This window comes from Cajanus cajan, chromosome 3 (genome assembly GCF_000230855.2).
Source record: "Cajanus cajan strain Asha chromosome 3, NIPB_CcT2T_4, whole genome shotgun sequence".
In the NCBI taxonomy this organism is placed as follows: Eukaryota; Viridiplantae; Streptophyta; class Magnoliopsida; order Fabales; family Fabaceae; genus Cajanus; species Cajanus cajan.
This window is the reverse complement of record NC_138519.1, coordinates 20,701,151-20,722,600: the sequence shown is the minus strand read 5'-3', so window position 1 is coordinate 20,722,600 and position 21,450 is coordinate 20,701,151. Positions and strand designations below refer to the sequence as shown.

Sequence of the window (21,450 nt, the reverse complement as noted above, 5' to 3'; positions counted from 1 at the left end):
ACGTCTTCTAGCTTACGTTCCACTAAAGAAGATTGATCCACCTCATCCCTATTGGTACAAACCGCAAGACAAATGTCTATACCATTCGGGGGCATCGGGGCATTCAACGGAGAAATGTAGAGCTCTCAAAAATAAGGTCCAAGACCTTATCGATGCAGGGTGGATCACTTTTGATTCAACAGCGCCCGACGTGAGCAAGAATCCTCTGTCAAAGCAGGAGTAGAGAGAAGAGCAAGCCACAATAGGGCCCCTCCATATTCTTTTTTTAGGGACTCATGATCAGTACCCGAGACCATGAGAACCTTTTCATGTAAATAAGGGTTTTTGTACAGTTTTAATACATATCAATTGTAGACCCCTAAAATTGTCCGGGTCGGAAATAAAGCCTGAAGACTCTCGAAGACTGAAGGAAGATCAGCCAGAAGGACTCCTGGAAGGCCCTAGGAGGGTTCTCTGTAGGTCTAGAGGTCTTAGAATAGCTCAAAATAAGGAAGTGGAGGGAATGAAGCCCAATACGGCCGTACTGAACTTAATACGGCCGTATTGAAGCTTCAATACGGCCGCAGTGAACTCAATACGGCGTATTGAAGTTTCTGAAACTTCAATACGGCCGTACTGAAATCAATACGGCCGTATTGAAGCTTCAATACAGCCGCAGTGAACTCAATACGGGCGCATTGAAATTTCTGAATTTCAATACGGCCGTATTGAACTCAATACGACCGTATTGAAGTTCAAAAATTTCAATACGGCCGTATTGCTTCTGTAGGCCGTATTGCGCCTATTCCCTATAAATATGACGTCAATTGGACGTCATTCCACACTTTTTTAGATAGTTTCAACCCTCTCCTTGAGTATTCTGGGGTTTTTGAGCAGTGTTCTGCCCTAGAAATCACTCGGAGAGTTGATCCGACAAAGTTCTTGAGCCCCGAGCCATTTTGCTTGAGGATCGAACCTAGTCGAAGGGAAATCTTCCGGATTTCCATAGTTAAAAGTTTTTAGGAAGGAGCGAGCGAGCTTGTAGAGCGAGGGAACGCCAAAAAGCTTCCCAGTTTTACTCAATATATAAAAGCGCGCTTCAAGAGGTTTCTTCTTAAATCCATCCTTTTACTGCTTTCTGTGTGCATATTTAAACTGTCATCATGTAGATAGTTAATTTATAATTGCTTAAGAATAAATAGGGGTAATCTAGTAATTTTACACTGTTATTTTAGAAATAATCTGTCATAGGGAACCCAAAAGGGGCGCTGTGGGGTGCTAACACCTTCCCCACGCGTAACCGACTCCCTTACCCAACTCTGGTTGTAATGGCCAAAGTTGATTTATAAAATCAATTGCCTTATCCCTTTTTCCAATGTTTTGAGTAAAACATTGGTGGCGACTCCACGAACCCTTCTACTACGAAAACCACTAATCCATGGAGGGTCCCGCTTGGGATTAACATGGATTGGTGAACCATTTTAATAAAATTGCTCGTTTGACGAGGTCTCAGTTTGAGAATAAGTCATTCTAGCAATCCACATTTTTAAACAAATAAATGAGTCCAACCATCCTTCGCGAATGCCGAAAGCCCGTTTCGGGCCGGTGGCGACAGATGGCGACTCCACTGGGGAAGCTTCGAGAGTCAGTCCCATTTAGTGACAGATTGTTTTTAACAAAAAATAGTTAAAAATTACTTCATTACCCCTTGCTTGTATGATAACATGCTTTATATATTTGGCTTTAAATAACTGTTGTTTTTTTAAATTTCCGCAATTGTTTGAAATAAATTGCACACAAACCTTTGCACACAACAGTTCCCTCTATACCCGGGGGCATGAGTGGTAATCCATAGGGAGTGGATGTTAGTACGGCCGGTTGAATGGGTCTATAGGAGCCTACGAGACCGTTGTCGGAAAAACATCACTCAAGGTGATAACCATGAACTTGAGTCCGACAGTGCATTGGAGCTTTCCATCGACTTACGACGAGAGGAATTGGGTCCCTATAATGGGGGCACCTTGGGGGCCTTTGACCAAGTGAGAACAGTTAGATCCTCCTTGAATATGCACTTTTCCGCAGGAGACCCCCACCTCGTGATTCGCTCGTGACTGTTCGTGGATGAGTGAATTGTTTGTGTAAATGTTTATGTGAAATTGTTTGTGCATTAATAAATAACCTCGTGATAAGGTCTAAAGAATAATCCCCATGCATGAAAAAAACATGACATAAGAGGAAAGACCATGTGTGAAAATATAATAAAAGTGAGGAGCATGTGCATCATTATCAATAAAGATATCATGCATCCTCATAAATCATGCATTCTAGGCTCACCAATACCTCTTGACATGAGTAAAAGAGACCCATAATTATCGAGATTCTCCGTTGAGGAGAGATCATAAGTCAAGGAGGGTGGTAACACTCTGTTTTAAAAAGGCAGCGCCTTAAAAATGGAGGGTTATCAAGCTCACATCAAGAGTGTATTCATATCATAAATAAGCTAATTAGAATAAACATTCATTTTAGAAAGTGGCTGGTCATCTCTCTGTCCTCACGCGCGCGCAGAAAATCAAGAAAATGGAAGCGCTGGGGGAGCAAAATAAGAAGCTCACAACCGAGCTCTCTCAGCTCAACAAGAAAATGGACGCGTTGGAGGAACGAAATAAGGAGCTTACAGCCGAGCTCTCACAGCTCAAAGAGCAAATGGCGCAAATGATGGAACTCATGCGTCACCACAACATACAAGGGGCTGAGCACAGTGACCATGAGTCCCATCATGTTGGAGGAAAAGTGGAACAAGGACTTAAAAGTGGGAAGCTGGCTAAGCCTTCCCAATCATTTGAAGCCAAGAAGACCTTCGGGAAGAAGAAAGAAGGAGGAGTCAACGCTGTAACCATTTCTCCATCTTCTTCCACTTCGAAGTCGGGAAAGTCGCAATACAAGCCTGTGAGGAAGTTTGATAAACTTCCGACCACATATAGCGACCTCCTGCCAAAGCTAGTGGAGGCGCAACTTCTAGCTTATGTTCCACCGAGGAAATTTGATCCACCATACCCCGATTGGTACAAACCACAAGACAATTGTCTATACCATTCGGGGGCATCGGGGCATTCAACGGAGGACTGTAAAGTTCTCAAATATAAGGTCCAAGACCTTATTGATGCTGGGTGGGTCACCTTCGATTCGACAGCGCCCGACGTGAGCAAGAATCCTCTACCAAAGCAGGAGTAGAGAATGGCAAGCCACAATAGGGCCCCTTCATATTTTTCTTTTCTTTTAGGGACTCATGATCAGTACCCGAGATCATGAGAACCTTTTCATGTAAATAAGGGTTTTACAGTTTTTTAAAAATATCAATAAAGAGGCATTTTTTCACATTACTCTCTTTTTTGTTCTTTTCTCTCTTTCCCCATTAACATTAATAAATTCTAAACCTAAACAGAACCAATAAAATAATTATGTCTGTAATTGTTCGCTCTGACCGGGATCCGAAAGTTGAGGATAAACGGGTTGAGTTGGACAGTGATGAGGAGACCATCTCTCCGGATCTGCAAAGATTGCTAGATCAAGAAACTCGTCTACTCCAACCATGTCAAGAGGAATTGGAGACCGTGAATTTGGGGCAGGGCCGAAAGATAAAAAAGGTCAATATTGGGACCCATATCGGTGATGAAATAAGGACACATGTTTCCACTATGATTATAATAAAATCATTCTTCATTGCTTCTTTTCTTGCTTATAATAAAATTCTAAACCGCATCATTTTTAACCCTGTTTGAATAAACATGAATAAGGTTAAAATCATCTTAATAATAATAAACCCACATCATTTTGTGTGGAAGTGTGCACGACAACTTGGAGCACCTTTCCTTGGCCTCAATAAGTGCCGTCATGGATAAAAAGAAATCCATTCAGGATAAAAATCCTTTAAAAAAACAAAAAGCTCGGCAGGAAACCCAAAAAGGGGGCTGCACAAAAATAAGAGCAAAAGACCCGCTAGGAATCCCACGAAAGGGTGACCTAGGCAAAAGTTAGGGTTACAAAAATAAACAAAAACAAAGGTCCGCTAAAACGCCACAAAAGGGTGTTTTAGGCAAAAATAAGGACAATCAAAAAACAAAATAAATTCATGATGGTACCATCAATTGAATTCAACAAGGGGCTCAAGAAAAGCTATCCAAGTTGTCAAAGCACAATCATTAATAACAAAGATGTGCTTAACCTCATAAGTGTTTAATCGAACAAGCCTAAACACATAAGCCTACCTTGGCCATCCATTCTTACAAAATCCATTTTTCAAAAAATAAAATAATCCCCTCTAAAACACAAACTTTTGAAAAATATACTCTTTCCTTTCTCTTCTCTCTTGTCCCAAAGGATTTTAGAATAATCTAGTGGAAGCATGGAGAAATAAATCATCACTGAAAATGGATCTAATCTGAATAATAAAATGGTGGAAGAACTGTGCCAAGAGTTCAAGATCCAACACCGCAACTCTTCCCCATATCGGCCAAAGATGAATGGGGCAGTCGAGGCAACCAAAAAGAACATCAAGAAAATAGAGCAAAAGATGGTTGTCTCATTTAAAGACTGACACGAGATATTACCCTTTGCTCTTCATGGTTATAGGACTTCAGGAGGCAGTTCTACCCATCGAAGTCGAAAAACCTTATATAAGGGTGATAATGGAAGCAAAACTTTCCGAGGCAGAAAGGGTTCAAAGCCGATACGACCAGTTGAACCTTATCCAAGAGAAACGGCTGAACGCCATATGCCATGGTCAAGCCTATCAAAGGAAGATCAAAAAGGCTCTTGACAAGAAAGTCCACCCTCGAGTCTACCATGAGGGAGAGTTGGTAATGAAGAAATTACTACCAACTCAAAAGGACAAAATCGGAAAGTGTGCCCCAAATCACGGAGGACCATAAGTGATAAAACGAGTCTTCTCAGCAGGAGCATTAATCCTCACAGACACGAATGGAGAAGAACTTCGATACCCAGTCAACACTGACGTGGTAAAGAAGTATTATGCTTGAAGACGTTGCTTGCATAAGCCCGCTAGGATGAAAACCCGAAAAGGGCGTCCTAGGCAAAAATTAGGGAGAAATAAAAGCCCGCCAGTACAAGGGTACTAGGCAAAACAAAGGCAAAATTATCCCCGCTAGGATACGTCCTAGGCAAAAGTTAGGGGCAAAAGAATAAGATGTAAAAGCAAAGCAAGCAACGATCTCTTGAATCGAAAACCGAAAGGCGGTTCAAGTGATTATCTTCTAGAAGCAAGCGTCTTGCAGCATCTACACTCCTGGCTCAGGCCGAAGCAATTAAGGGAACGTAAAGAGCAACAATTACAGATATAATTGTTAAGCCCAATGTATATAGCCTACCCTGGCCAGCCATTCTTCAGAAACTTCCTTCTGCATATCTTTCTGTAAAAACACTTGTGAATATCAATAAAATATCCATTTGTTTCTTTTATCTCTTGACCATGTGATTATGCCTCTAAATTGATGTTTCAAAAATTGTACAAAACTCTCTTAATAATCGGTCAAATAAAGAAAATTGGAGGGGTTCCTATAAAATCCGTAATCTCCTGCATAAAAGGCTCACAAAAATATTCCCTCACGTCGATTCCTCCAAGAAAAAGAGGATAGGGAGAGCCACTCACTTTTCTAAATAAATGAGCAAAAATAAAAACTTGCATTTGTGCATCACACACACATTAGTTGCACATTTAAAGACCTTACCACGAGGCAATTGCATAAAATAGAAAAAAATAGAAAATTGCTTGTGTATGGCAGCGGTCAACAGAAAAAGCCGCAAATCAACAGAAAAGGCAAAAAATACAAAAAAGCCAAAAATGACAAAAAGGCAAAAGATTTGGAAAATCAATCGCCTTTTTCAGAATAACTGAGCCTGGAGAGGCTCGCCGAAATAATACTCTTTCAGAATAATTGAGCCTGGAGAGGCTTGCCGAAATAATACTCCTTCAGAATAATTGAGCCTGGAGAGGCTCGCCGAAATAATACTCTTTCATCATAACTAAAGCCTGGAGAGGCTTGCAAAAATAATACTCTCTCAGAATAAATGAGCCTGGAGAGGCTCGCAGAAATAATACTCCCCAGAGAAACCTCAACTCAAGCTCACGGGCCAAATTTCCCAGCGAGAGCTATCAAAGCAAGATCGTCAAAATCCCCAATGGAAGTACGATCTCCCAAGCAGAATATCCAAGTCAAAGGACTTAAACTTCCTCAGTGAAGATAGCTCTCCAGCTCAAGCGTTGAGTGAGGCTAAGCCTGCAGAGGCTTCCTAAATAATACTCTGGGATACATAAGATCCCTAAATCCCCAGTCGCCTACTCAGAGGCACCCCTTCAAGAAAAATCACAAAAAGATCAATAACCATTCCCCAAGAGGAATCCGGCACTCAGCCGAACACTGAACATCAAGATAATTCGCCTACTCAGAGGCACTCTTTCAAAAAAGGAAAAAATATATATATCAATAAATATTCCCCAAACGGAATGTGGCATCCAGCCAAGCACCAAACATCAAGATCATTTGCCTAACAGAAGAGGCCAGTCAAGAAATGAATGACAAAATCCCCAGCGGATAAACAGCCTACACAGAGGCTACAAAAATCAGAAAATCCAAAAGAGATACCCGAATAAGGACAACCGGGATACTCCACCCACGTCAAAAGGACGTCAGCCAAACATAAGGCATCGCTCAACTCAGAGAGAGAGCATCTGTGTCTACACCCCAAGGAGTCAAAAATTCCCCATGGGTACCAACAATGCAATGCAAGTTGGGGCACAAGAACCTATGAATGACTGCACATCCCCTAGACGGATCCCTGCGTTATCCAGCCCTCAGCGGCACAAAATCAGAAAAACCGTTGAAGCAGCATCGTGGACTGTGGAGACAAAAATCATATCAAATCATTGCCGAAGTGATCAGAAGACACGAAAGCAGGCCTGGAGAGGCAATACTCAACTGCTGAATGTTAAGAGGCAGGACCTGGAGAGGGTAAACTCAACTGCTGAATGTTAAGAGGCAGGACCTGGAGAGGGTAAACTCAACTGCTGAATGTTAAGAAGCAGGACCTGGAGAGGGTAAACTCACACTGCTGAATGTTAAGAGGCAGGACCTGGAGAGGGTAAACTCACACTGCTGAATGTTAAGAGGCAGGACCTGGAGAGGGTAAACTCACACTGCTGAATGTTAAGAGGCAGGGCCTGGAGAGGCAATACTCAACTGCTGAATGTTAAGAGGCAGGGCCTGGAGAGGCAATACTCAACTGCTGAATGTTAAGAGGCAGGACCTGGAGAGGGTAAACTCAACTGCTGAATGTTAAGAGGCAGGACCTGGAGAGGGTAAACTCACACTGCTGAATGTTAAGAGGCAGGACCTGGAGAGGGTAAACTCACACTGCTGAATGTTAAGAGGCAGGACCTGGAGAGGGTAAACTCACACTGCTGAATGTTAAGAGGCAGGACCTGGAGAGGGTAAACTTAGCTACCGAGGTTGTCAGGAGCGCCGAGGTATGCAACAACCTGGAGAGGTTACTCAACAATTTTCCACCGGAAGACGCTACAAGTCAGAAGGTCGGCGCATCACCCGGACAATTGGGTCAACTCCTTTACTTGTCAGCCGGTACACTAAAAGGTCGTCCGACTAAGTAAAGGGGGGGCAGCTGTAGACCCCTAAAATTGTCCGGGTCGGAAATAAAGCCTGAAGACTCTCGAAGACTGAAGGAAGATCAGCCAGAAGGACTCCTGGAAGGCCCTAGGAGGGTTCTCTGTAGGTCTAGAGGTCTTAGAATAGCTCAAAATAAGGAAGTGGAGGGAATGAAGCCCAATACGGCCGTACTGAACTTAATACGGCCGTATTGAAGCTTCAATACGGCCGCAGTGAACTCAATACGGCGTATTGAAGTTTCTGAAACTTCAATACGGCCGTACTGAAATCAATACGGCCGTATTGAAGCTTCAATACAGCCGCAGTGAACTCAATACGGGCGCATTGAAATTTCTGAATTTCAATACGGCCGTATTGAACTCAATACGACCGTATTGAAGTTCAAAAATTTCAATACGGCCGTATTGCTTCTGTAGGCCGTATTGCGCCTATTCCCTATAAATATGACGTCAATTGGACGTCATTCCACACTTTTTTAGATAGTTTCAACCCTCTCCTTGAGTATTCTGGGGTTTTTGAGCAGTGTTCTGCCCTAGAAATCACTCGGAGAGTTGATCCGACAAAGTTCTTGAGCCCCGAGCCATTTTGCTTGAGGATCGAACCTAGTCGAAGGGAAATCTTCCGGATTTCCATAGTTAAAAGTTTTTAGGAAGGAGCGAGCGAGCTTGTAGAGCGAGGGAACGCCAAAAAGCTTCCCAGTTTTACTCAATATATAAAAGCGCGCTTCAAGAGGTTTCTTCTTAAATCCATCCTTTTACTGCTTTCTGTGTGCATATTTAAACTGTCATCATGTAGATAGTTAATTTATAATTGCTTAAGAATAAATAGGGGTAATCTAGTAATTTTACACTATTATTTTAGAAATAATCTGTCATAGGGAACCCAAAAGGGGCGCTGTGGGGTGCTAACACCTTCCCCACGCGTAACCGACTCCCTTACCCAACTCTGGTTGTAATGGCCAAAGTTGATTTATAAAATCAATTGCCTTATCCCTTTTTCCAATGTTTTGAGTAAAACATTGGTGGCGACTCCACGAACCCTTCTACTACGAAAACCACTAATCCATGGAGGGTCCCGCTTGGGATTAACATGGATTGGTGAACCATTTTAATAAAATTGCTCGTTTGACGAGGTCTCAGTTTGAGAATAAGTCATTCTAGCAATCCACATTTTTAAACAAATAAATGAGTCCAACCATCCTTCGCGAATGCCGAAAGCCCGTTTCGGGCCGGTGGCGACATCAATAAAGAGGCATTTTTCACATATCATTCTCTCTTTTGTTCTTTTCTCTCTTTCCTCATTAACATTAATAATTCTAAACCTAAACAGAACCAATAAAATAATTATGTCTGTAATTGTTCGCTCTGATGATGTATGGAAAACCGCAAGTGTACGGTTGTCGTCAAGTAATAAATATCGAATCACAGGGACTACGTGTTTGACCTAGAATTACTAGTATTTTAATTTGAATTTTAAAACAGATAGAATGTTTGTTTTGAGATGATAAGATCAGATTCGCTGGTAAAAGAGATAGTAATGCAATTAATGAATAAGATAAAACTTTAAGATAAGATAAGGAGATTTCCGGGAATCTAGGGTTCGCACATAGGGTTCCAACAATATTGAATTATTATTTTCATTAATTAATTCTATTCCATCTTGAAGGTAGTCTTAACCTAATTTAATCCTTGCACCTTCTCAGGCTACGAGGACGTGTTTAATTAAAATTAATCCCTACTCTCGTGGTAATTATGTTCAATTAAACCCATTAAGATCTTTGTTAATCTATTGCTCCTCGAAAGCTTAAATCAACTCTCGTGATTTAACACTCAAGTCTGTTCCTTTAGGTTCCGATAATTAGGTTCTCCTCTCAGTTCATCCCTAATTATCTATGATTATGAAAATTAAGATTAATTATTTATCATAATTATAATCAAGTTCTCCTCTCAGTTCATCCTTAATTAATGTTATTATGAAAACAATAATGTTAAAGTTCATATATAAAATATAAAAGAACAAATCAAGAATTGGAATAAAATTAAGAAACTGAATAATGCATTAATAAAGAGGTTCTCAGAGGCTAAGCCCTGATCCCAGAAAAAGGGAAACTACTCACAGGAGTTCATAGTAGTTCTCCAAGAAAAGTGGAATAAAAGAAAAGCAAACCTTAGAGTCGATGGCACAGGCGCCCAACCTTCTCCAAGTGTCAAAAACTAAAAAAACTGTCTCCGAAACAAAAATCCCCGTTCTAGGCTAACCTCATCTAATTTATAACCTAAAAGGGTAAAAAGGTAAAACTACCAAGATAAAAAATTACAAAAATAAAAATAAAACATAAAACTTAAAAAGCTGGGACGCGAAGTGAATCACGGCCGTGACTGAGAATCACGACCGTGATCTTCTCTGGAGCACATCTATGAAGGGTCAGTGGCGTTCACGGGTGTGATTGGGAGTCACGGCCGTGATTTTCTCTGGTGAATCACGGGCGTGATTTAGAATCACGGCCGTGATTTTCCCTGTAGCTCAGCATTTCCTCTTTAATTCTTAAATCTTGATCCTGCTCAGAGAAAACACAACACATACCAAGAAAAGCATAAAATAGGAAAATGATATAAAAATTTATTAAAAACATGAAAGATATGCATGATTATGCTATGAATTCTTGTGAATTAAAGTGCTAAAATACGAGTAAAATACACAACATCAAATAACCCCAAACTTGAACTTTTGTTTGTCCTCAAACAATAATTAGCACTTTGAAAAAAAGAATCATCAAGAATTAACTGAGCATTTAAAATCTTCACTCTTAGTCTCACAAGGTCCAATTAGAATCTTAATCTTTCATTACTAGCGCCAACTCTTAGTTTCTAAGAGTTTCATGATGTCAAATCTTGTAAAGCTCATTAGTCAAACGAAGATAATTTAACAGAAATAATTTTTCAATGCTTGTGACACAAATAGGGGTAATATTTTTATTTTTGTTTTTGTCTCACCTAAAACATTTCCCCAGTAGCCAATCAGTGTAGAGAGGATGATAATTTCAAGAACACGTAGCCTCAAAGGGGGGTTAGCAATTTTACTAAACAATTCCCCAGTAGCTAATTATTTCCCTTAGTTTTCTAAGGTTAAGAATATTCTCCCTCTAACCTATGACCTCAAAGGGGTGCTAGGTGATTTTTTTTTTTTTTTTTTTTATTTTTTTTTACCCCCCAAAAGCTTTTAAGCACGAATTAAAAAGAATTAATCTTCAAGAGACTATTTTTATAATTCTCGATCATTTCAAGCCTCAATACTAAGAACCAAGTGCTAGCCACAAAACCAGCTAATTTTTCAACCTTTTGTTCTGAGACTTCAAGATTCAATTCATCACATTCAGTGTTTTCAAAGACGAACAATTTCATTAAAAATATTTACTTTTCAAACACAAATTCAAGCTGGGATTAACTGAATATGTATATATGCATGATATTTTTTTTTTTTTTTTTTGCATGAATGAATGAAATGCGTACATCCTCCTAACCCCAAACTTAAAGATTTGCTTGTCCCGAAGCAAAGAGCTAATGAATGCATGATAGATTATTTTGACAAAATTATAAAATGCATGAATATGCAACAAACCCACAACAGAAAGGAATGCTTGTTCCTAAGCATCAGAGTAAAATAAGGAATAAGAAAGATCTCACTGTGGTGGAAAATCATCTGGATACCGTTGAATGTGCCATTGATACATTTGATCAACCATGTAATTATAATGCTGCTGGCGTTCATCCATTTGTTTCAGCCGGTTATCCATTGATTGAATAGCTGCTAGGATAGCAGCATTGTCCACCTCAGGTCCAGGATGTAGAGGGGGTTGTTCAGGAGCTGCTTCCTCATCTGCAGGAGCCGCTTCCTCAGCTGCTGGAGGTAGGTCCTCTAGTGGCTCCAGTGGAAACTGCCGTGTAGCCCGGTTCTTCACGGTGTATGTTGGATTTGGTAACTGGTGGTGCACTCCCGACTGGGTTACTACAAAGTAGTATTTATCATCTTCATCTTTCGCAATGCAGTTCATAGAAGAGCAGGTAGCAAAATTAATAGTACGGCTTCCAGGGAGTGGTTCTAACTGGTCCAGCCAAGCGTGATAGCCAAGGTGTTTGGCTATAGTGGTAATGAGGCCGCCATTCACAATCGCACCGTGGCTGGTATTGGAAATACTCTGGAACTGTCGTGCCAAATGACTGCCAGAATCAATAGGCTCCTCTCTGTTTTCCATCATAGCCCATAAAAGTAAAAGGTCGCTCAAACGAACCTTTCCTTCAGAATCACCTCGGGCCAAAACAGTAGAGGCAATAAAGCGGTGCATAATACGGATGGCGGGATGGCGGAAAGCAGAGGAATTACATTTTCCAGCGACCCAATTACTTGTACCTGTCAAACTATACCAAAAAGAACCAGGGTTGAAAGAACTTGGGGTTCTCGTGCTCCCTCCAGTGGGAAATCCAAAAATATTATTGAACTGAGCCAGGGTTAATTCGTGTTCTTGGTTAAACATACGGAAAGAAATCAAACCTTCAGAACAATTTGGCCCAGATAATATTTCCGTGTGGAGAGAGCTCAAGAACTCAAGAACTAGTCGAGGATAAACAACATCATTATGCATGGTAGCAAAGGTTGTCCACCCAATGTTAGTTAACATGAAATTGATATCAGCACGTAAACCCAACTTACGAATAAATGGGAAGTCGAGATACCTGGTAGGATGGATAGTGCGGAAGCGTAATACCTCGTTCCGCTCACGCTGTTCATCGTTCCGATAGAACCTCGGAGGAAGGTGCGGAATTTCACTTGCTTCTTCCTCGTAACTGTGGGTATCAGAAGCGGTGGAGGACGAACCAACGGTACGGGTGCGCTTGGGAGCCATGGATGAACGGAAGGAGTGAATGTGGGAGGAAGAGGGAAGAAGAGGAAAAAGAAGTGAGAAGCTAGGGTTTGGGAGAGAAGAAAAGAGAGAATGAGCAGAGTTCGTAAGTTTGAGAGAAGTGAGAATGTAAAAGGAGGGGGAAAAATATATAAGGGAAAGGGGAATTTCAAAAATCACGGGTTGTATCTGTTGAGCGTCAGCAGGGAATCACGGGCGTGATTGGAAATCACGGCCGTGATTCTCTTTGTGAGTTTTCAAAAATTCAAACAGAGGAGATCACGCCCGTGATTTATAATCACGGTCGTGATTCTCTCTGGGGTTTTCCAAAAAATTTTCCAGAGAAGATCACGCCCGTGATTTAGAATCACGGTCGTGATTCTCTCTGGAGTTTTCCAAAAAATTTTCCAGAGAAGATCACGCCCGTGATTTAGAATCACGGTCGTGATTCTCTCTGGAACTCTGAAATTTTTTTTTTTTTTTTTTTTTTTCATGATGCTTGAGTAGGTTCCTGAAGAACCATAGAGTATAATTTTTCTAAGTGTTCCCCATGGAAATATAACTTCAATCTCTGTGCATTGACCTTGAATATGTCGCCTTTATCGTTTCTGATTTCTACAGCTCTATAGGGATATACTTTTTGAACTGTAAAAGGCCCTGACCATCTTGACTTCAGTTTTCCAGGAAACAATCTGAGTCTGGAATTAAATAATAGCACCGAGTCCCCTTGCTTGAATTCTCTTCTATGTATATGCTTGTCATGCCACCTCTTTGTTCTTTCTTTGTAAATCTTAGCATTTTCATATGAGTCTAATCTGATTTCATCAAGCTCATTGAGTTCCAATTTCCTTTTTTCTCCAGCATCCTTTAGGTCATAGTTGAAGTATTTTATTGCCCACAAAGCCTTGTGTTCTAGCTCTACAGGAAGATGGCAAGATTTGCCATAAATCAGCCTAAATGGAGACATGCCAATAAGTGTTTTGTAAGCAGTCCTGTAGGCCCAAAGAGCTTCATCTAATCTTAAAGACCAGTCCTTTCTTGTTGTAGATACAGTCTTCTCAAGAATCTTTTTGATTTCTCTGTTGGATATTTCTACCTGTCCACTTGTTTGAGGGTGATAAGGTGTACCAACCTTGTGAGTGACTCCATACTTTTTTAAGAGAGATTCAAACTTTCTTTCAATAAAATGTGAGCCTCCATCACTGATCACAGCTCTTGGGACCCCAAATCTTGGAAATATAATTCTTTTGAAGAGTTTAATGACAGTATTTGAATCACTCGTTTGAGCGGGAATCGCTTCTACCCACTTGGACACATAATCAACTGCAACTAATATGAACTTGTAACCTTTAGAACTTGGGAATGGTCCCATGTAATCTACTCCCCATACATCAAAAATTTCTACTTCTAAAATCCCATTTAATGGCATTTCATGTTTCCTGGATTTATTCCCTGATCTTTGGCATTGGTCATAAGAATTTACCATCTTCCAAGTATCCTTAAATAAGTTTGGCCAGTAAAAACCAGATTGTAGAATTTTAGCTGCAGTTTTTGACGTACTAGCATGCCCTCCATATGCGGAAGAATGACATGAGTGAATGATGTGAGGAGCTGCTTCTTCTGAGATACACCTTCTGTAGATACCATCTCTACACCTCTTATATAGGTAAGGTTCATCCCAAATAAAGCTGTTAAGGTCACTAAAGAATTTCTTCTTTTGTTGATAATTAAAGTCTTCAGGAAGGACTCCACATGCTAAGTAATTCGCATAATCTGCATACCAGGGACTGTTTTTCACAACAACTGCTAAAAGCTTTTCGTCTGGGAAGCTGTCATTAATAGGGAGTTCCTCCTTTGTTGCTTGGTCTTGTGGAAGTCGAGAGAGATGATCAGCTACTACATTTTCTACTCCCTTTCTGTCCACAATCTCTAAATCAAATTCTTGTAAAAGGAGAATCCATCTGAGGAGCCTAGGTTTAGCATCCTTTTTATTAAAAAGATACTTTAGGGCAGAGTCATCTGTGTAAACAATAACCTTAGACCCCACAAGATAAGATCTGAACTTTTCAAAAGCATAGACGACTGCTAACAATTCTTTTTCTGTTGTTGCATAATTGGCTTGGGCTTCATCAAGAGTCTTGCTGGCATAGTATATAGCATGAACCTTGTTGTTCTTTCTTTGTCCCAATACAGCTCCTATAGCATAGTCACTTGCATCACACATGATTTCAAAAGGAAGGCTCCAGTCAGGAGTTTGCAGAATAGGAGCTGTAGTGAGAGCTTCTTTCAACCTGTAGAATGCATTCTTACAAGAAACATCAAAGTTAAAAGGTACCTCTTTCACAAGTAGATTAGATAATGGTTTAGAGATTTTTGAAAAATCTTTAATAAACCTTCGGTAGAAACCGGCATGCCCTAAGAAACTTCTAACACCTTTAACATCAATTGGAAGAGGCAATTTATCAATTACTTCTATTTTTGCTCTATCTACCTCAATTCCTCTCCCAGATATTAGGTGTCCTAAGACAATTCCTTCTTGTACCATAAAATGACATTTTTCCCAATTTAAGACTAAATTCACTTCAGAGCAACGCTGCAATACTTTAGTTAGATTTAATAGACAGTCATCAAAGGAAATACCATAAACTGAAAAGTCATCCATGAAAACTTCCATCTCTTTTTCTAATAAATCACTAAAGATTGCAGTCATACATCTTTGAAAGGTCGCAGGTGCATTACATAGGCCAAAAGGCATTCTCCTATAAGCAAAAGTACCATAGGGACATGTAAAAGTAGTTTTCTCTTGGTCTAATGGATGAATAGGGATTTGATGAAAACCGGAGTATCCGTCCAAATAACAAAAGTATGAATGCATTGCTAACCTTTCAAGCATTTGATCAATAAAAGGTAAGGGAAAGTGATCCTTTCTAGTGGCATTATTTAATTTTCTATAATCAACACACATACGCCACCCAGTCACAGTTCTTGTGGGAATTAATTCATTATTATCATTTTTAACTACTGTCATCCCACCTTTCTTAGGAACCACATGAACTGGACTAACCCAAGGACTATCAGATATAGCATAAATTACCTTAGCATCCAATAATTTCAAAATTTCTTTCTTTACCTCTTCTTTCATCTTGGGATTTAGTCTTCTTTGAGTTTCAACAGAAGGTTTGGATCCTTCCTCCAAGAAGATACGATGCATACAAAATGAAAAACTAATTCCCTTTATATCAGCCATAGTATATCCAATAACTTTTCTAAATTTTCTCAACTCATTGAGAAGTTTTTCAGTTTCTTTTTCATTTAAAGCTGAATTTACTATGACTGGATAAGTGGAATTAGCCCCCAAAAACTCATACCTTAAAGATGAAGGAAGTGGTTTAAGTTCTAACTTTGGAGAGTTTTCTTCTTGCCAATCTGTTGAAGACTCAAGAAGACTTTCTACTAGAGGATCTTTTTCTTTACACGGGGGACTTGAATCGATCAAGCAAGCATAATTAGGTTGAATCCCCTCAAGATCTATGTGCTTTCCTCCAACTAGAAAATTCTCCAAGGGATCCCTCAAAATAGATCTCATGACTTCTTCCTCCATGTCTTTAGGCAATATATCAACCCTGCAGCAAATATTTTCAAGAGAAGGTTGTCTAACAGATTTAGCAATATTAAATTCCATTGTTTCATCATTAATGGATAAGGACAATTTTCCATGTTTGACATCTACTATCACGCCTGCTGTAGCCAAAAATGGTCTACCTAGTATGATTGGTATTTGTTTGTCCTCTTCCATTTCTAAAACAACAAAATCTCCCGGAATTAAAAATTTACCTATCTTAACTGGAACATCTTCTAAAATTCCTATGGGATATTTTATAGATCTATCTGCTAACTGGATTGACATTGCTGTAGGCTTTAATTCTCCCATATCTAATTTCTTGCAAATTGATAAAGGCATTAAACTGATACTTGCCCCAAGGTCACATAAGGCTTTTTCAAACCTTAGATTTCCAATGAGACAAGGTATAGAGAAACTACCAGGATCCTTAAGTTTTTTGGGCAAATTATGATGGATCAATGTAACAGTCTCTCTATCATCCAATTTCCTTCGGTTAGCTAAAAGATCCTTAAGAAATTTAGCATATGTAGGCATCTGTTGTAGAGCTTCTACAAATGGAATGTTTACATACACTTGTTTGATCATATTTAAAAATTTTTCAAATTGTCTATCAAGTTTAGTCCTTGCTAACCTTTGAGGAAAAGGAATTGGAGGGTGATAAACAGTTTGAGGCTTTGATGAAGATACTTTTTCTTTTTCTAATCTCTCTTTTTCAGGTTTTTCAACCATAGGAGAAGCGTCTTCATCAATCTCAATATTATCATTTTGATTAGACACAGGTCTGTCTAATTTCTTCCCACTCCTTAAAGTAACAGCATTAACATTTTCAGCTGGGTTTGCAACTGTTTTACCTGGGAACTTACCTGGAGAATTGTTTGAACTAGGCATCAACTGTGCAATTTGATTTTCCAGCATCTTGTTGTGGAGAGTAATATTCTCAACCTTGACAGCAAGGTTTTGAATAGAATTTTCCATTGAATCATTGGTCTGTTTTTGATTAGTGACAAAATTCTCCATAAGGTTTTCTAATCTTGAAACACTTTGTTGAATTGAGGGTGTCTGTACTGGATTTCCTTCCCCATTAATGAAGTGATTGGACGGACGGAAATTAGGTTGCTGATTGCTAGTTCCTTGAACTGGGTTATTCTTCCAAGAAAAGTTAGGATGATTCTTCCAACCAGGGTTGTATGTGTTGGAATATGGATTACTCTTCTCTCTTCGAGGAGTGTCATAGAAATTATGAGAAGCTGCCACCTGTTCAGTAGTATCTTCTTTTTCTCCAGTAAAAATTGAGGTACAATCTACTGCAGTGTGCCCTTGTTCCCTACAAAGGTCACATACTTGATTTGTAGCCACTGAATTAACCTTAGCTTTTTCCATCTTGTCTAATCTTTGATTAAGAGTATCAAATTTTGCTAAGAGTAACTCAATATTGTTCACTTCATATCGCCCCGGAGTTCCTTTCCTTGCTGTGACTTCTCTTTCACTGTATTGGCTGTGATTTGAGGCTACATTTTCCAAAATAATCATGCAGTCATTAATAGGTTTCCCCATGAAAGATCCTCCAGCTGCTGAGTCTAATATCATGGTGCTTTGTTGGTCCAATCCTTCAAAGAAAAATTGGATGGTAAGCCAACGGTTGAAGCCATGTTGTGGGCATGCTTGAAGATATCCTTTGAACCGCTCCCATGCTTCATAAATAGTCTCTCCAGTGCCTTGTTGGAAATTAGTGATTTTCTTCCTCAATTCTTTAGTTTTAGAAGGAGGAAAGAATTTCTCTAGAAAAGCTCTTTCACATAATTCCCAAGTTGCTATCTTTTCTCTAGGCACTGTTCTTAGCCACACCTTTGCCTTATCTCTCAAGGTGAGTGAGAATAAGCGGAGTCGCATTCCATCAGAAACTTCATCATCAAATTGCTGGGTCTCACAGATTTCCAAGAACCCCTCTAAGTGGTCATTAGGATCTTCTGATGGTAGTCCTCCAAAGGTGTTCTGTTTGAGCATATTCACCAGAGAAGCTGGTACAGTAGCTCCAGTTTGCATCTCCCCTCCAGGTATCCCACGAGCTACGGGTGCAGAGTAATCCCGAAGCGGTATATTATCTCGTTGTGCAGCCATGTCAAATTCTCTAGAAAGGTTTCTTTTCCTTCTCAGGAGAGTTCTTTCAATCTCAGGATCAAGTGGTGTTGGTTTCCCAAGACGTAGAGATCTCTTTTGCATTAACCCTAAGGCACTGCAAAAAAAAAGAAAGTGACCCGTGAAATCTGAATTGGAGAAGTAAACACTAAAAAAAAAAATTATTTATTTATTTAATTTTTTTTTTTTTTTTTAAAATTCGAATTAAAATAATTGTAATTTAAATCAAGAGACGTAGTCCCCGGCAACGGCGCCAAAAACTTGATGTATGGAAAACCGCAAGTGTACGGTTGTCGTCAAGTAATAAATATCGAATCACAGGGACTACGTGTTTGACCTAGAATTACTAGTATTTTAATTTGAATTTTAAAACAGATAGAATGTTTGTTTTGAGATGATAAGATCAGATTCGCTGGTAAAAGAGATAGTAATGCAATTAATGAATAAGATAAAACTTTAAGATAAGATAAGGAGATTTCCGGGAATCTAGGGTTCGCACAAAGAGTTCCAACAATATTGAATTATTATTTTCATTAATTAATTCTATTCCATCTTGAAGGTAGTCTTAACCTAATTTAATCCTTGCACCTTCTCAGGCTACGAGGACGTGTTTAATTAAAATTAATCCCTACTCTCGTGGTAATTACGTTCAATTAAACCCATTAAGATCTTTGTTAATCTATTGCTCCTCGAAAGCTTAAATCAACTCTCGTGATTTAACACTCAAGTCTGTTCCTTTAGGTTCCGATAATTAGGTTCTCCTCTCAGTTCATCCCTAATTATCTATGATTATGAAAATTAAGATTAATTGTTTATCATAATTATAATCAAGTTCTCCTCTCAGTTCATCCTTAATTAATGTTATTATGAAAACAATAATGTTAAAGTTCATATATAAAATATAAAAGAACAAATCAAGAATTGGAATAAAATTAAGAAACTGAATAATGCATTAATAAAGAGGTTCTCAGAGGCTAAGCCCTGATCCCAGAAAAAGGGAAACTACTCACAGGAGTTCATAGTAGTTCTCCAAGAAAAGTGGAATAAAAGAAAAGCAAACCTTAGAGTCGATGGCACAGGCGCCCAACCTTCTCCAAGTGTCAAAAACTAAAAAAACTGTCTCCGAAACAAAAATCCCCGTTCTAGGCTAACCTCATCTAATTTATAACCTAAAAGGGTAAAAAGGTAAAACTACCAAGATAAAAAATTACAAAAATAAAAATAAAACATAAAACTTAAAAAGCTGGGACGCGAAGTGAATCACGGCCGTGACTGAGAATCACGACCGTGATCTTCTCTGGAGCACATCTATGAAGGGTCAGTGGCGTTCACGGGTGTGATTGGGAGTCACGGTCGTGATTTTCTCTGGTGAATCACGGGCGTGATTTAGAATCACGGCCGTGATTTTCCCTGTAGCTCAGCATTTCCTCTTTAATTCTTAAATCTTGATCCTGCTCAGAGAAAACACAACACATACCAAGAAAAGCATAAAATAGGAAAATGATATAAAAATTTATTAAAAACATGAAAGATATGCATGATTATGCTATGAATTCTTGTGAATTAAAGTGCTAAAATACGAGTAAAATACACAACATCATCTGACCGGGATCCGAAAGTGAATGGGTTGAGTTGGAGAGTGATGAGGAGACCATCTCTCTGGATCTGCAAAGACTGCTAGATCAAGAAGCTCGTCTACTCCGACCGTGTCAAGAGAAATTAGAGACTGTGAATTTGGGGCCAGGCCGAGAGATAAAAAAGGTCAACATCGGGACCCATATCAGTGATGAAATAAGGACACATGTTTCCGCTATGATTATAATAAAATCATTCTTTATTCTTTCTCATTGCTTCTTTTCTTGCTTATAATAAAATTCTAAACCACACTATTTTTAACCCTGTTTGAATAAACATGAATGAGGTTAAAATCATCTTAATAATAATAAACCCACATCATTTTTATGTGGAGGTGTGTGTGACAACTTGGAGCACCTTCCCTTGGCCTTGACAAGTGCCATCATGGGTAAAAAGAAATCTTTCAAAATAAAAGAAGCTCGGCAGGAAACTCAAAAAAGGGGACTGCGCAAAAATAAGAGCAAAAGACCCGCTAGGAATCCCACGAAAGGGTGACCAAGGCAAAAGTTAGGGTTACGAAAATGAACAAAAACAAAAGTCCGCTAAAACGCCACAAAAGGGTGTTTTAGGCAAAAATAAGGACAATCAAAAAACAAAAGAAATTCATGATGGTACCACGAACCGAATTCAAAAAGAAAGGTTCAAGAGAAGCTATCCAAGTTGTCAAAATCACAACGTCAATAAACAAAGATTTTCTTAACTTCATAAGTGTTTAATCAAACAAGCCTAAACACATAAGCCTACCTTGGCCAAACATTCTTACAAAAACCATTTTTGAAAAATAAATCCCCTCTAAAACACAAACTTCAGAACAAAAATATCTTTCCTTTCTTTTCTCTCTTGTCCCAAACGATTTTAGAATAATCTAGTGGAAGCATGGAGAAATAAATCATCACTGATAATGGATCTAATCTGAACAACAAAATGGTGGAAGAACTGTGCCAAGAATTCAAGATCCAACACCATAACTCTTCCCCATATCGGCCAAAGATGAATGGGGCAGTCGAGGCAACCAATAAGAACATCAAGAAAATAGTGCAAAAGATGGTTGTCTCATTTAAAGACTGGCACGAGATGTTACCCTTCGCTCCTCATGGCTATAGGACTTCAGTACGTACATCTACAGGAGCTACTCCATTCTCCCTCGTTTATGGGATGGAGGCAGGTCTGCCCGTCGAAGTCGAGATACCTTCTCTAAGGGTAATCATGGAAACAAAACTTTCCGAGGTAGAATGGGTTCAAAGCCGATACGACCAGTTGAACCTTATCAAAAAGAAACGGCTGAACGCCATATGCCATGGTCAAGCCTATCAGAGGAAGATCAAAAAGGCTTTTGACAAGAAAGTCCACCCTCGAGTCTACCATGAGGGAGAGTTGGTAATGAAGAAATTGCTACCAACTCGAAAGGACAAAATCGGAAAGTGGGCCCCAAATCACGGAGGACCATACGCGGTAAAACGAACCTTCTCAGGAGGAGCATTGAT

The 21,450-nt window shown here is 39.4% G+C and overlaps 1 non-coding gene across 1 annotated transcript; it reads left to right on the top strand.

The window, feature by feature from the left end:
* Positions 1 to 17,837: 17,837 nt before the first annotated feature.
* LOC145956673 (small nucleolar RNA R71) lies at positions 17,838 to 17,944 on the top strand. Its single transcript, XR_014432911.1, has one exon. It is a non-coding gene; the product is annotated as a small nucleolar RNA R71 (small nucleolar RNA).
* Positions 17,945 to 21,450: the final 3,506 nt, after the last annotated feature.